This window comes from Diuraphis noxia, unplaced genomic scaffold (assembly GCF_037042655.1).
Source record: "Diuraphis noxia isolate RWA-SAM2 unplaced genomic scaffold, SU_Dnox_SAM2 contig0001, whole genome shotgun sequence".
In the NCBI taxonomy this organism is placed as follows: Eukaryota; Metazoa; Arthropoda; class Insecta; order Hemiptera; family Aphididae; genus Diuraphis; species Diuraphis noxia.
In genome coordinates this window covers 101100882-101117799 of record NW_028301711.1, presented here as the reverse complement: position 1 = coordinate 101117799, position 16918 = coordinate 101100882, and the positions used below count along the sequence as shown (strand labels likewise).

At 29.8% G+C, this 16918-nt stretch overlaps 1 pseudogene; it reads left to right on the top strand.

Annotated features, from left to right (window-relative positions):
• Window positions 1-7649: 7649 nt before the first annotated feature.
• LOC149062847 (uncharacterized) lies at window positions 7650-9034 on the top strand (annotated as a pseudogene).
• Window positions 9035-16918: the final 7884 nt, after the last annotated feature.

Sequence of the window (16918 nt, the reverse complement as noted above, 5' to 3'; positions counted from 1 at the left end):
ACAAAGAACTAATTTTAGCACCATATTTTTTTTTCATTACATTATAATGAAAGTCATACATAAATGTTTTTGAAACATCTAAAATTGCGAATCCTACATAAATTGCCTTGTCAAATTTAATGATTTCCTTACGCTGATGAATAGCCATAAGATTCTCAGTGTATATAGTTCTGTCTTTAAAATTAGTTTTAACCATTAATTTCCTAGCTTTTTTTGCTGATGAAACAAGTTTTATAGAAGTTCTTGCGCGAACATTCTCCATACATTTACCGAAAACGCTATTAATTAACAACTTCCAAAAAATTTTTTCAAACTCGTTTTTAGCTTCAACTCTCATAGTTGTACACAATTCAATGAATAGCGCCATCCATTTTCTTTGTGAAAAGCGGATAGCTTGATGAATTTTCATTACCTTAGTACCGTTTACAATCGCCTGTTTTAAGTTTTTATAATGTACTATGTAGTTTTTTTTTTTTTGAAGATAATGTAGTAAGCAATTTCTTAGCTTTAGAATGAGGAGGACACTCATTAATAGGTAAAAATGGGAAATCATTATGACTTTTATGTAAATACTTAGGGTACTCGATATCGTCTTCTAATACATACCCAACTTCTGAATCATCAGCAATTTTAGTGACATCGATATTGAGATCATTAACCCACTCAAAATCTTCGAAAGGCAATTCTGTTAACATAGATTTAACATACAAATTTACACAGTCAAGATATGTAATCCATGTGATTGGTTCATTCGAATTATAGTCCAGTCCTTCAATATTTGGTATATTTGCTTTAGCATATCTTTTAGTTGATTGACAAATGCCACCTAGGATTGAGTTTTCAAAAAAGAGGAGCATGTTGTAATCCTTTCACCTTTCCAATTTTACCTTAGTGTACTTAAGCATACAATCAAAAGCAAATCCAGGAGCAATCATGTAATGAGCAGGATCTAATCTGAGAGTAGATAAACATAAGTCTCTAAAATTTTCAAACACGTCAGCCAGTATTGTAACGTCAGTCTTTAAATAAAGATCGCTATACTCACCTATAAAGTCTTTATATCGAATGTTCGCCATATATTTTTAGCATGCATATAATCTTTATCGCTTATTTTTTCGTCTGTCAAAGAGTTATAAAATTCAGACTTTGATGGTAAAAAAGTGTCATCTAATTTACTCCGACTATCGACATATTCATAAGGGAAAATTCCTTTTCGAGTGACTAGATCTAATGCTTTCATGGAAAAATTTTTAAGAGTTTCTTTAAACCTTAACTTATCTTCAGATAAATTTAATGCAAGTTTACTTAATGATTCACTCATGAAACGGAATGTATCAACAAATTTATTACTATATCTACGTGCGATTTATTTACTAAAGGATATATATTTTTCTGACGAATTAGGAATAACGTGAATATCTTTATCATTACAACCAAGTTCCCGAATTATGAAATGACTATCGTACGATAAATTATGGAAGAAAATTGGTACGAATGAGGGGTTAGTTATTTCAAAATTACATTGAAGACAAAGACATTGTCTATATTTACAAGTAAAATGACAGTGATCTTGAACTTTAATTAAATTATTATTTTTAAAATGTCTCGATCATTTTCCACAAAACTTAGTATTTTTAAAATTACTTTCTTCTTCTTTAGTTAATTCATTCATCTGTTTATTTGTTTGATAAATTTTATAAATATTATTTCCAATAACAATCATATTTTCCATACATTTTTTTGCAGCATTTTCACCTCTATAAATTACCACCTTTCTCGGAATTTTGAACTGTTTTACTAGTTCTTTTGATATAACATCATAGTTAACTTTGACATAAAACCCATAGCTCATAATTTCATGTAAATGTGTAGCATAAGTTTTAGATTTTTCGCAATGACAATAACTGTTGGAGAAATGTGTTCTTTCGCTCTACAATTATTATTAGAACAGGTTTTTATTGTTGTGGTTGATGGATTAGTTTTCATCAGTGTAGTGACTATGTGAAGAACATTACACTCTGCATTTATTACAACAACATCGGTAATTCCTAGATCTTCTTGGAATATTGTTTTTAAAATTTCTAGGCGTTTTTTATATATTATAGGACTTGGACCGTTGATAGCTAAAGCCTTACAAAATGTTAAAAGCGCATTATCACTTTTATTAATAAACTTTTGATAATCTTTGCTGTCTGTATACGCCATAGCAATAAGAATACACACCGAATCAAAAGCACAGGTGTTTGAGACTAAATATCTTTTTTTATTAATTCTTATTGGTGTTTTCATGTTTCCATTGATTAGTAGTGTTTGGTTTTTGGACCTCAAACTTTTGTTTAATAATCTTTCAATTTCTGGTGTAGGATCCATGTATTTAGTTCTTTTTTTACCTTTTTTTGGTAAACTTAGCTGTGCTGTAGGATTTTCTCCTTTGCCTCGCCAGTTTTCAATATCGCTACTAATACAACTTGAAGTTTCTAATGAATTTGAAAATCCATTTCTTCTGTATTTTTTCTTCTCCAATTTGCCGGTATATCCGTTAATAATTTTTCATCAATTGTTTGTCGTTTTAAACCCATAAGAGGTCTTTTTGAAGAGTGAGACAGTTCTTCTCCTCGAGTGTCTTTTGTCGAAATATTTATTCCTAATGGTCAAATTCTTTTGGTTTTTCATTGCACCATCCAAATAAATTTTCACCACAATCCTTACATTTACCTTGAAAAGTAATATAGTATTTTGTATTATTAGTATCAATACTAACTTTTGCTCGTTTATAAAGAAAGTTACAAGGTAATTTATGTTTTTTTATAAAAGCGTCATTTATAACGTCTGCCCAAGCATATGGTTTCAATATATTGTAAGATCTTGAACTGTCTTTTTTTTTGTAACGTGTAGTGCATGGCATTATACTAGAAAATATATGATAAGGAATAGTAAAAAAAAAAACGGTCTTATTTTTATTGAATTCTGTAGAAGATGAACTTGACGTATCACTTTTTTTGTCAAAACTTGAGGTTTGACAAAATGTTGAAATGCCACACAAGTTATAAAGGCGACTTTTCCATCCATGGCGGTTTTGATATACCGATATGTACCGATATGTATTAGGTGTGATTTTATTTCCAAGATCCAAGGAGAGTTCTGTCCAAATTTTATCGGAGATTGGTTTCAGTTCATTATCAATAAACAATAAATGTTTTTTATTGACAAGTTGCATCAAATACCAATTCATGGTCAATAGTTGGTTTTCTATCCGGCTTCTTTGTTATCTATACAAAACAATAATTTTATTTTCAAACTACCTACATTTCATTTAAAAGCGATTATAAAATCGTTTTCAACATTTTACTATAGGCAATATAATTTTACTCATATAATATTATTCATAGGCCGTAGGGAATACTCGCCGAAAGAGGCTTACACACTAAGCGATTCGAAAGCATGCTTTTTTAAACATCTTATTGTTAAAAATTGTAATTTAAATATAAAACATATCAATAATATTATATAACAATATCAACCTACAGGCTACAATGACTGTAGAACAAATGTATCATAAAATAAAAGTTTTATAATAAAACACTATTTAAGTTAATATTTTAGTATGGTCAAAAAAACAGTACCTAGTAAAGTATTAGTGGTATTACATGGTATATACAGTATAAATGAGAGACGGAGAGTAGGTCACTGGTCACTATAATGGATGATGTGTTAAATTTGAATGCAATGATAGGTATCATTGTATACGAAAAATGATTCTGAACGGAGACGGTTTATCTGTCTAGGATATATTATAGATTATTAAAAATTTTCAAATCTTAGATTTAAAAAGAAAATTTTTTATGAATTTCTAGCTTAAAATAATTTGTGATTTTTTTTGATTTTTACGTATTTTGTCAAAATTCAAAGTTTGAATGCTTATAAAAAAATCTTTTATTTTTCAACTGCTATTGTAACAATATGTTAAGAGCCTTGTATTATTTTCAAGATTTTCTGCCCAACAAATAAATTTTTATCGATATTAATTTAAAAAAACTAATAATGATCGAAAATTGCAAATACCTATGAATAGTTCAACTTAAATCGAAAATTTCTAAAAATTGTATGGTGGATAGAATATTCTTATATAAACATTAGGTGAAAATCGCATGTATCAATGGTCATTTGTGTAATGATATGCTCACATATTATAATATTGTATATTGCTTAGTTATCCAATAAAATAAATAACGGTCAAGATGTCGCCCGCAAATAACTATTAAACCCCAATAAATTTATTTAATCACTGATGGAAGGAACGATCTGCATTGTTTGGTCACGTAGGAACCCAGACGTAGTTGTGACAATGTGTCACCGCACGTTTGATCTATTTTGTGTGTCTGCGTGCAGCCAGAGACAAGGGATGGCCCAATGAGGACCTCTGCCACCAAGGATAACGGTAAATCTTTAGAAACGCAGAGGCCTTTGAGACCCTGGCTGGCTTGACCAAGTTGTCTCCTCTCATCAGTGCATGAGCACCACTCTTAAGTGCATGAGCACCATCCAACACTAAAACAACCTCAAGAGTGCAAGAGCACCTAAAAACTCTTCGACACCAGATATTGCGAGCGACAGCTGGACCATTTCTTTTTTTAAATCGAAATTTAACACTGTTGTTTTTCTTTAATCTGAGTTTTTAATAAAAAACCTTTATTTATTTTATTATGTCAACTGCGCATTCAAAGACAGCTGCGAATAACGTAAGGTGCATGTGCATCAATATTCATATATTTATATAATTTTATATATTATATTGTACCTATTTATTAAATTGTTTATAATTTAATAATTAATATTTTATTACTACGGTGTACTTGATCGTTCTCGAATCACGACCTCGAGAACCCTCCAACGATCAGGAGGAAGGTAATAGCGCAATTGAAGGCCTCGGTGCAAAATCCAGATACGTCCATTTTTCATAAAGTTCAGGAAATACAAAAAACTATCTATAAAATTGGGAAATGAATCAAAAATTAAAAACGTGGTGTTGTTCTTTTTGAAAGATTAAGATACATCACTTAAACAAGTTCTCTTTGGTTTGAATTTAATATCCATAAAAATATTTATAAAAAACTAAAAAATTATGATAATTAGATTTTCAATGGTCGCAATAACCAGATGCGTCCAATTTTTTTTTGGGACGTATCTGGTTATTGCAACCAACTAATCATACAAAATATTTTACTGTAGTCAATACGTCCACTATATTATTATGTATGTCAAATAATTTTTATTAAGACGATATGGCTGTAGCCCATAAGCGCAAAATACGACCCAAACGCAACCCAAAAGCGCGAAAATAATTACCCATAAGCGCAAAAAAAAAATTACCTTTTAAATAACCCATAAGCGTAAGTCAAATTTATAAAAAAAGCGTATTTAATTAAAATTTTAGTTATTAATATTAAATTAAGCATTAACAGTGATATTAATTAGTTCAAAAAAATCAAAAAATCAGTAAAAAATCAAAATATAATTTTAAATTATTTAAACAAGTATTATCAAAAAATCAAAAAATCATTAATAAAAAATCAGTATAAAATAGAAAATATAATTTTAAGTATTATTTTAACCTAACTTTAAACGCCTTAAATTTGAAACTTGAAATCTACTGTTTTCAAGTATTCCAATCTAGACATTTTTTTTTCTTTATACAAGGTCCAAGTTTTTGTATTGGAGATGACTTTAGATTTTCGATTCGTAGATTTTAGATTTTTGACCATTTGATTGTAATTTTAAATAAACTTCTGCTTGGTGTTCTTTAATCACTTCAATAAAATTATAAATATATGGGTGTGGGTTATAAAATTGATCTTTCAAATGACGGTGATATGATTCTGGACCATTGGTAGTCCTTGGCTCGTTCGAAGGTGGCTCAGCCCAGAGATGTGGTGGATATCTGCTGTCATTTTCAATAAAATTCGCTAAAATATAAAATCTGAGAATGCTGATGTCTTCTGACTGTCCGGAGCAATAGAAAAAAGTTCATAAAATGCTTCAGAAATTTCAGTACACGGTAAAAAATCGTAATGTGTAACGATAAGACACAGACAAAAAATGCAATAACCGTCGCGATGCGTTGCTGCAATCTGTCTGTTATTCTCATAATTTATTATTGTTACGTATTATTATTGTTTTGAGTCGCGCTCGGGAAGAGACGTCTTCACTAGGGTTGCCAACTCTTATTTGCGGATAAGCGGGAAACCAGATATTTACAAGCGGGACTCGACAAAAAAAAACGGGACAATACTACAAATTTACAAAATCGAAAGAAAAACAATTTTTATCATTTTTATCAGTTTTATTGGCATAAATGCAGTTTAGCTCCCAAGCGATTTTTTGGAATTTTTTTTTTTCAAATGTGTGTTTTTGCATGTTTAATTTGATGGTACTTTCAAAAAAAGCCGGTCGAACTTATTTTGGAAGTTATGGCCAAAAAACTTCAAAATGCTTAACTTTTTCAAAAAACGTGTTTTTGAATTGAAAATACAAAAAATTTAAGTTTTTAGAATTTTTTTTTTTAGATACGTTTGTGTTTATATGCTTAATATTTTGGTGGAATCAGAATTTTCCTATCGTACTTACTTTTTATGTTATTGTCAATAAACCACATAAAACTGAATTATAAATTTATTTCAAACATTTGCATATTTGTGAAACTCAAAATTAATTTTTTTGACTTTTTTTTTTTTATTCGATGAGTAATAACATATATAAGTTTTTGGTGAAATCAGAACTAACTTATATTTTTTGGTTTGGAAGATATAGATTAAAATAATAAGCAATAAAAAATCAAAATGTACAGGTAATATGTATTTTATTCATAAAATATAATATTCAATATTCAATTTGATACAACATAAAATATCTGCATCTATTCGGGTAGGAATATGATTTTGCACACGTATAATATGGTTTACCTATATGTTTACCTGATTTGGCGACACGCAATGACGCCTGTGTACGACAGTCACATAAGTGGTAATCTTCTGCCATGTATTTAAAGTATCGACATCTTGAGGGGTCAGTGTAATTTTTTTGGCATACAACAAATTGTGTTGTACTATTTTCCAAAAAAGCATTTGGTTTGTAACGTATTGAAACACGTAATCCACAATGACAAACATATAAACTTTCATCGAACATCCAACGATTCATCGTATGTTCATATGTGTGCTGTATAACTAAGTAAGGTACCGCCACACTGGTAATATCAGTCCACTAATCACACTTCTTTCTTCAATTCTAAATACACTCGTCGCCAAAGGTACTCTTCGTAATTACTTTCGTCCAATACCCATTTTTATTACATACTATTATTTCCACATTATAATAATCTTATCCATTTGTACTATATAATATTATTTCCTCATTAATATTAAAATATCTTTAGGTTCTAACTGACTAATATCAGTATAATTAATGTTAATATTATTTATAATATCACATTACTATAATGATGTTTATGTTGATATAATAATAATAATAATAATAATAATAATAATAATAATAATAATAATAATAATAATAAAAGACCACGATTAAAGATTACTTATAATACCTACATTATCGAGTTTTTGCGTAGTCGTTGTCGTAGTTGCGATCTTGCGTCGAATTTAATTTTCAGAGTTGTGTCTTGTCTACAAAAGTTTTTAGGAACTGTTATAAACATGCCTCACGATTTTATTGATATTTACGAGCTTTTTGAGCGAAAACGTCAAGGGCCAGTTTCTATAGAAGTACTTGAAAAATTGCAGTCTTGGACACTAATTGCCAAAAACAATGCACTACAATGTGATCATGGGCATTATCTTAAATTATGTTTGAAAGCAAATTGTTTGGACGGATATGTATGGAGATGTTGAGAATATTACACAAATTCAAGTCGAAAAAAAGTAAATGCTTAAACTTTATTATTTGAAAATTCAGTTTTTCAGTTCCCAATAGTTTGACATTGTAATCGTTCTATAAATTTACCCATGCCCCCCCCCCCCGGGGGTGTTTTTTTTTTTTTAATTACTTTTGGTCTCCTAAAAAATCAATTTTAATTAATAAACAGTATTTTCCAAAGGTAAAATGTGATGTTTATCAATCTATAAGGAAAGATATATTTTTCCACAAGTCCCACTTATCCTTGTACAAGATTGTTAGTTTTACGTATTTATGGACGAAAAGTGTATCACTATTGTTCCTTTCCGAGGAGTTAGGGATTGCTCAACATACCGTCGTGGACTGGGCGTATTTTCACCGTGAAGTGGTTCTCGATGGCATGATAATACATCATGAAAAAATTGGTAGGTAGTTATTACCTTTAAAAGTTTAAAATCTAATAGTATGCTGTATCTGAATAGTATTTTAATATAACAATTAGGAGGAGTAGGTAAAACGGTTGAGATCGATGAGTCCAAATTTGGAAAACTCAAATATCATAGAGGACATGCAGTTGAGGGTCAGTGGATATTTGGTGGTATACAAAGAGACAATGGAGCATGTTTTCTAATTCCTGTCGAAAAGCGGGATAAGGAAACATTGCTAGCTGTAATTAAAGAGTGGGTGCTGCCTGGAACACAAATAATAAGCGATTGTTGGAAAGTATGTATATAGGTACTTTCAATCTATTTTTCGGTTTCACGTTTCGTTTATATTAAATATATTCCAGAGTTACGACTGTTTGAATGATGAAGGTTTCAAACATTTTAAAGTGAACCATTCAGTGAACTTTAAAGACCCAATTACAGGCGCCCACACCAACACAGTCGAAGGAATGTGGAGACATGCGAAAGCTTCGCTGTCGCAATACTCGAGGAAAAAACATTTCTATGGCGGCTACATGGCCAAATTTATGTTTCTTAAAAAATGCCGTTTATTAAATCTAGACCCTGTAATTGAATTTTTTTGTTTAACCGGCAATTTATACAATCCACATAAATATAACAACGAGGGGATCGACGTTTCTGATGACGACGATACTGATATAATATATAATATTATCTAAATCTGTACATTTTGATTTTTTATTGCTTATTATTTTAATCTATATCTTCCAAACCAAAAAATATAAGTTAGTTCTGATTTCACCAAAAACTTATATATGTTATTACTCATCGAATAAAACAAAAAAAGTCAAAAAAATTAATTTTGAGTTTCACAAATATGCAAATGTTTGAAATAAATTTATAATTCAGTTTTATGTGGTTTATTGACAATAACATAAAAAGTAAGTACGATAGGAAAATTCTGATTCCACCAAAATATTAAGCATATAAACACAAACGTATCTAAAAAAAAAAATTCTAAAAACTTAAATTTTTTGTATTTTCAATTCAAAAACACGTTTTTTGAAAAAGTTAAGCATTTTGAAGTTTTTTGGCCATAACTTCCAAAATAAGTTCGACCGGCTTTTTTTGAAAGTACCATCAAATTAAACATGCAAAAACACACAATTTGAAAAAAAAAAATTCCAAAAAATCGCTTGGGAGCTAAACTGCATTCGTTCCTTTATTTTTAATAACATAGTCATTTGAGAATCATTAAATATCACGGGACTTAGCTTTGAATCGCAGTCAATAGAATTATACGACATGTTATGGTTCACGCTATGGTAAACTTTTGTCAACTCTGCAGCAATCACTTTTTCCTCGACTGTTGTCAATACATCGCGCTTTAAAAACTGTTGTAAAGTTTGAGTATTCTTTCGAGCTCTTTCTCCCCGTAGGTGTTCCGGAACGCTAATATGCCGTTTAACGTTATTCAAACCTCCATGCGATATCATAAATGATTTCATACACACGTTGCAAAAAGCTTTATGAACATTTGTATCAACTCTTTTTAAAAAAGGATACGATTGCTCCCATTCTTGTCTGTAGGAACACATACGTTTACATTTTTTGTTTTTTAGTTTTTCACAGTCAATCATTTCTGAATCAGACATGACTAAAACTCAAACAAATCGTTCCAAAATAACAATAGAAAAGTTTTAAGAGAACGCTGAACACTATTTATTTATAAAAACAACGAAACTCTATGAGAAGGACACGACGACACGACACGACACGACGACACAGCAACTGCGCGAGCGCCGCGAGCCGCGAGGCAACGGAAAAATAGAACGATAAAAATGTCTAATTATATCACTCGGCTCGATAAAAACACGTATCGGTATCGTATTACACACGCGTCGCCACTTTATGTTTCCCCTTCTGAGAGAATACTCAGTATAGTCAACGTTTGATCATAATGTTACATAGATAACGCACCGAAAATAATATTGATTTTGTTATAGACATTTCGATAAATGTTCAACCTAAATATTCTGAGAATACTGAATACAAATACTACTAATGTTTGACAAAACCAGCACGTGCAATCGATGGAAAATAATTTCAAATGCGCACAATACGAACGTAATATTTATATTTAATAGGACTTTGACAGGTTTACCTAGAAGCGGGACAATTAGCGTCCCGCGAACACGCATCACGGGACGCATTATTTGAGCCCTGTATACGGGACGTCCCGCCTCACGCGGGACGGTTGGCAACCCTAGTCTTCACCGGCCGACATATGCACACTAGTGATTTTTAATATATTATTGCCTTATTACTTATATTTACACGTATCATCATTTATACATATATATATATTTTTTTGGTCACCTATCCCATCCAAATTCGAACACCACTTCTTTTGAAGTAGTCGTCCGGCCAAATGCTAGTAAATAGCCGGCGGCCCAAACACAGTCAATATTTGATACGATGTTACAAGACCCAGGACGTCGTACAATCAAAAGTAAAATAATAGGCTAATTATTATATGTTTTTTTTTTTTTTTTTTTTTAAATGAGTTTTTATTGAATAAACAATACAATATATTATATAAATATTTATTTATTTTATACTATTAAATCATGAAGTATTAAGTCTGACATTGTATTAAAATGGTATTGTAATATTTCATATAGGAATGATGTGTCATCGTTTTGCAGATGAGTGTAATAACTAAAATCATAGTTTTGTATATACTGGTTTGTGAATTCATTTCTCTGACAACTGATAGGTAGACCACTGACGTCGTTTTTTATTAGATCGTAAGGTGTGTTAAATGTAGCTTGGTAACTCGGTAGACGTTTCTGTTTTTCTGCAATGTAGAGGTCTACACAATGTTGAAGCTGTTTAAGTCTATATAAATCTATATGTGATAAAGTAATATAATCATCATTGATATGTAAAGTAATTGAACTCTGCTTAACATTAGTTGAATATGTAAAGTTATCAGATATTTTTGTTCGTCTACATCTGGTATGTAAATTATTAGTAATTGAAATGTAATTAGATTCAGACATGAGTGTAAACCATTGTTCTAAGTTTAAAGTAATTATCTTCTTTGATAATTTACATTCTAATAACACAATAATCGAAATTTGTTTGTTAATTAATAAACCGACTGTAACGCTCTTCTTACTATACGGACGAATGTCGAAGGTTGGTTTTAATACGATTATAGGTAGAACCATGATGAATAATATTTATAATAATGTTTCAGACTATTAATATAAAAAAATCTAGTATAATGTAACTGATGGAACATGTACTTTGAACTGAGGTTTTTCTTCATCTGTAAACATATTATATACTAAATCTGTTGCAAAAAAAAATGGTAAAAAAATGTGAACGTCCAGTTCAGTAGATTAGTGTGTAGTGAAGGGAGTAGAGGGAATTATTTATACTTACTTACCTGAAACATGAAATTAACTTATTAAATTAACTTAACGCACTAATCCACTGAGCTATACGTCCACGAGATATTAGATTAAAAACTAACAAATATAAGTTGTTTATAATATTTTTTTTTATTTACTACGACATATAATGAAAGAACATGATTTAACAAACGGTGTCGTATGACCTAGTTTCACAATTACAAATATATTCATTTTTACAATATTTATTTAATACTTTTTGAACAAACTGATTTCCCTTCATTAATAATACATATATACACTTTGGATTATATCTGCAATGTTCAATCCAAACGTCATCTTCTCGTTTCCAATGATAAAGAATAAGTCCACAGCAAAAGCATTCGACGATATCTTCTACTCCTGTATATTTTAACCCACATTCAGCTAGAGCATATTTATTTTGAAAACAATTTAAAGGAAAATTTTCGAAAGATCTTAATATTGAATAAATTGAAGTATATCCTGGATGGGTTGGAACTGAATTATTTCGTATACGATGAACTAATGATTGAAAATCGCTTGAAAGTTTTGGTAAATTCATTTCTTTAATTAATTGAAATAATAACTTGAAAAAACACAACTCGAATACACGACGGATCAGCAGTAACTAAATGTAAAATTATTAACTTGCAACTAAATAGTAGAAATTAAATATATAAATTTTTAAAAACTAGAACAGTGTAACCAACGTGATTAAAAACATAAAAACAATCTCCCTGTAATTTTTATAAAAATTAGCGATATTTGATTGAAAAAATTTAAAAAAAACGGGGAAAAATAGTTGATACGGTAAATATTTTTGTGTTAGAGGCAAATAGACGGAAAATTTTATGTAATCACCGTATTGTGTTACGCGGTAAATCGGTGTTCTCGGAGCCAAACATTTCCCCTTAAACAATTTTTTTTTACCGCGTAAAAGCTGGCTGTGATTACATAAAATTGTCCGTTTATTTGCCTCTTACACAAAATTATTTACCGCATCAATTTTTTTTCCGTTTTTTTTAAATTTTTTCAATCAAATATCACTAATTTTTATAAAAATAATATTTCAAGTAAAGAACAAATTATTTAATAAACTTTTTTATAAAAATTTAAAAAAAACTGAAAATCTAATAAAAAAATAGTTGATACGGTAAATATTTTTGTGCAAGGGGCAAATAGAAAGACAATCTTGTGTAATCACCGTATTGTGTTACGCGGTAAATCAGTGTGCTCCAAGGGAGAATTTTACGCTGGAAAAGCTGGCTGTGAACATACAAAATATATATACTACTATTATGAACTAAATATTTAAATTTTGTTTATATTTATTTAATTAACTAATAAATTATGAATAACCTAATCTTAAATTGTTTATATCAATCGAATACTTATACCGTCAACCTGAAATTAAATCATGCGTTTGCTTGACTTCCATCGTTTGATCGTTGTAAAGTTATACGAAATTAAATGTTTTGTAGAAGGTCATATTAGGTCATCCATGTAATATATTTCTTGGTAGATTGTCGATCACAAGGTACCTGTATTATGATTTATAAAATAATATGTTTATTATTTTCTTTCTAGCGTCTCAACATGAAGAAGATGGTAAGGGAATATTGAGGTTTTTTTTTTAAATTTTAATTCTGATATTCAATATTTGTGATTTGTGTCTCATAACTTTGGTAAATTAATAAACCACCTTCAAATTTAAACCGATGTTATTACGAGATTTAAATACAGTAAATAGTGCTTCTATATTGGTAATTTTCAGATTGTCCAAAAAAATGCTGTTAGTTATAATCTATTATAATTAAATATTATCCTTAAACTATGCGTTTATAATGTTTAATTCTATGCATGGCCTGATAGTAGACAATATATAAGTATGAATATGTTATAACTATGAACTCTGTTTCAAATTGAGTTCAAAATATTATTCTACCCTCATTAATATGTTTAGAAATTTATAACCTACCAATAAACTTGATATTCCATTGGTATAAGTGTAATAATGCATGAAATGGCTATAAAATTAAGGAGACCTCCTCATTATAATGAGCACAAACATCGAAAAATAAGTAGGCACAGAATATCAGCAAATTATTAAAGAAAGACTCACTTTTAGTCGTTTTGCTGGCACTCCCAATAAAGATTCCTTGTAGTTTATTAGGATTGTAACTTAAGATATGATCTATGAATCAGCACAAACGATATCTTTAGTAGGTAGTTATAATTTTAAGTCAAGAGGTGGTATGCTAGGAAATTGAATTTTTTTAATTATTATTTTGTAAACTAGGTGCATTCAACCGGTACTACAGCTGTTGAAATCTGTTACTGTTACATTCCGTTATGGAAAATAACCCATATCTTTATATGTTATAGTGGCCATTTATGTTTATCTTCTAATTTAATACGAGTTTTAGTGAAACAAATACTATTATGAACTAAATATTTTAATTTTGTTTGTATTTGCTGTAATTAACTAATAAATTATGAATAACCTAATCTTAAATTGTTTATATCAATCGAATACTTATACTGTCAAACTGAAATTAAATCATGCGTTTGCTTGACTTCCATCGTTTGATCGTTGTAAAGTTATACGAAATTAAATGTTTTGTAGAAGGTCATATTAGGTCATCCATGTAATATATTTCTTGGTAGATTGTCAATCATAAGGTACCTGTATTATGATTTATAAAATAATATGTTTATTATTTTCTTTCTAGCGTCTCAACATGAAGAAGATGGTAAGGGAATATTGAGGTTTTTTTTTTAAATTTTAATTCTGATATTCAATATTTGTGATTTGTGTCTCATAACTTTGGTAAATTAATAAACCACCTTCAAATTTAAACCGATGTTATTACGAGATTTAAATACAGTAAATAGTGCTTCTATATTGGTGCTTGAATTAGAAAATGAAATGGCTAAAGTTCTCGGAGTCCTGTGGCTTCCAAGGAAAGATATATTTCAATATTAAGTATAAATTACAAAATCGAAAACTAAATCGACAACAAAAAGAAGCATTCTGGATCAAATAGATTCATTATTACAGTACTAGACTTCGCTTTTGACGGTTGTGCTTACCGTACATCCATCAGATTCTTTAGTTTACAACTCTCGGTTTTTAGTTAAAATTTTGTAATGGTTTTGTGTGTATTATGCTCAGTAACTATTAATAGAAACCAATTCTCTATCACCTGTTGTATTTGTAATTTAGTTTTTCATAAAAACTGTGTTTCTAACACCACTTTTATAAAATCATTAAATAATTTGAATTCGTGGAAGTGTTCAAACTGTTTTCAAATCTTGACTCCTACAGTTTCAAAAAAATCTGATAGTATAAGACTAGAAGATCTTATTAAATCAATATTGTCATTGGAAAGTAAGATTACCCAGCAAGAATCAAATATTTCAAAAAAACTTGACGAGACCCTAAATTTGCTGAATAATGTTTTTTCGGAAAATAACGCTTTAAAAGAAAAAATCTCTGTCTTTGAAAAAAGAATAACGTATTTTGAACAAACAGACTTTTTAACGAAGTATCTGATAGAGATCGCAGGAAGTGTAATATTATTATTTTTAATGCTCCGGAATCCACCTCTGACAGTACCTCCGATGAGTTTAATATGGTTAACTCAGATTTTTTCCCCTGGACCTACACATTAAAGCCCTAAATGCTACACGACTTGGTAATAAAAATAACAAACATCGTCCGCTTAGGATTAATCTACCTGATATTAACTGTATTAGTCAGATCCTTAAAGCAAAATCTAAATTACGTAATATTGAATCGCTGAAACACCTAAACACCGATGTTGACAAAACCAAGCTTCAACAAGAACAATTCAAAGCTGTCTGAAACATGCTGTCAGAAAGAAAAAGTCGCGGTGAAACTAACATTCGCATCGGTTACATTCGAAGCCTACCAAAAATAATTTCAAAAAACTGAACAATACGCGCCCGTCCAAGGTCAATGAAGATTCAACTCCGTTTGTATCTAACTATAATCGTAATTTTAATTTTAACCCTAGTAATAAGTTAGCTGATAAGTTTATTAAATTCATTGGTTACTACCAAAATGTACGTGGTTTACGTACAAAATTAAATATTTTGCATTGTAATATTGTTCTCTGTTCGATTTTGACTATTGTATATTTACTGACACATGGCTCACTGCGGATTTCTGTGATTCAGAATTAGGTTTTACTAATTATCAACTGTTTCGCTTTGATGAGAATGAAAATACTAGTCACCACCGTAGAGGTGGTGGTGTTCTTATCGCAATTAATAATATCGAACAACTTTTCATATTAGTATCGTTTGGTAATAAAAATATAATCATAGGTGGTGTTTATATTCCCCATCCAGTGGCCCGGATTTATATGACTATCACATTCAATCATTAGAGTTGCTCCGTACGAAATACGTTGATTGCGAGTTTATTATTGCTGTGACTTCAACTTATCTTCAGCTCGTTACGATCTCAACTCGAATTCAGGTGTTACTTTTTCTCCTACCTCTGCTCAATCCAATTCAATCAAATACTTAATTATAAAAATTCTCTATTTTATCTTCCCTTCCGATGTTATCGGTCTCGTTATCTTTAGATCCAATTGTCCCCATCGATAACCATCACCCACCGTTAATAATATATTCTGAATTCCAATGCACTTATAAAACTCTTCCACACAAAATCGAATTTTTTAATTTTAAAAAAGTTAATTTTATTGATATTATTTACAATCTAAATAAAATTAACTGATGATTAACATTTTTAAATCATAATATTAACACAGCTGTTAATGCATTTAATTCTATTTGCAACGAGGTTTTATTAAAACATGTTCCTATTGTAACTTATAATTATAATTCATTCCCAATATGGTTTAACAAAGAATTGAGACTGTTAATAAAGGAAAAAAAGAGAGCCCATTTTAAATTTAAACAATCTAACTACGTTTCAGATTACACCTTTTTCTCAATTCTTCGCCTACAATGCAAACAACTATCTCGTTCCTGATAATTTCATATCTAAGACTCAATTATCATTGGTCAGAAATCCAAAAAAATTTTGGAAATTTATTAAAGACCGTAAACAATTAAACACCATCCCAGTGTTATGTTTTTAAATAATAAAACTGCACAGGACGG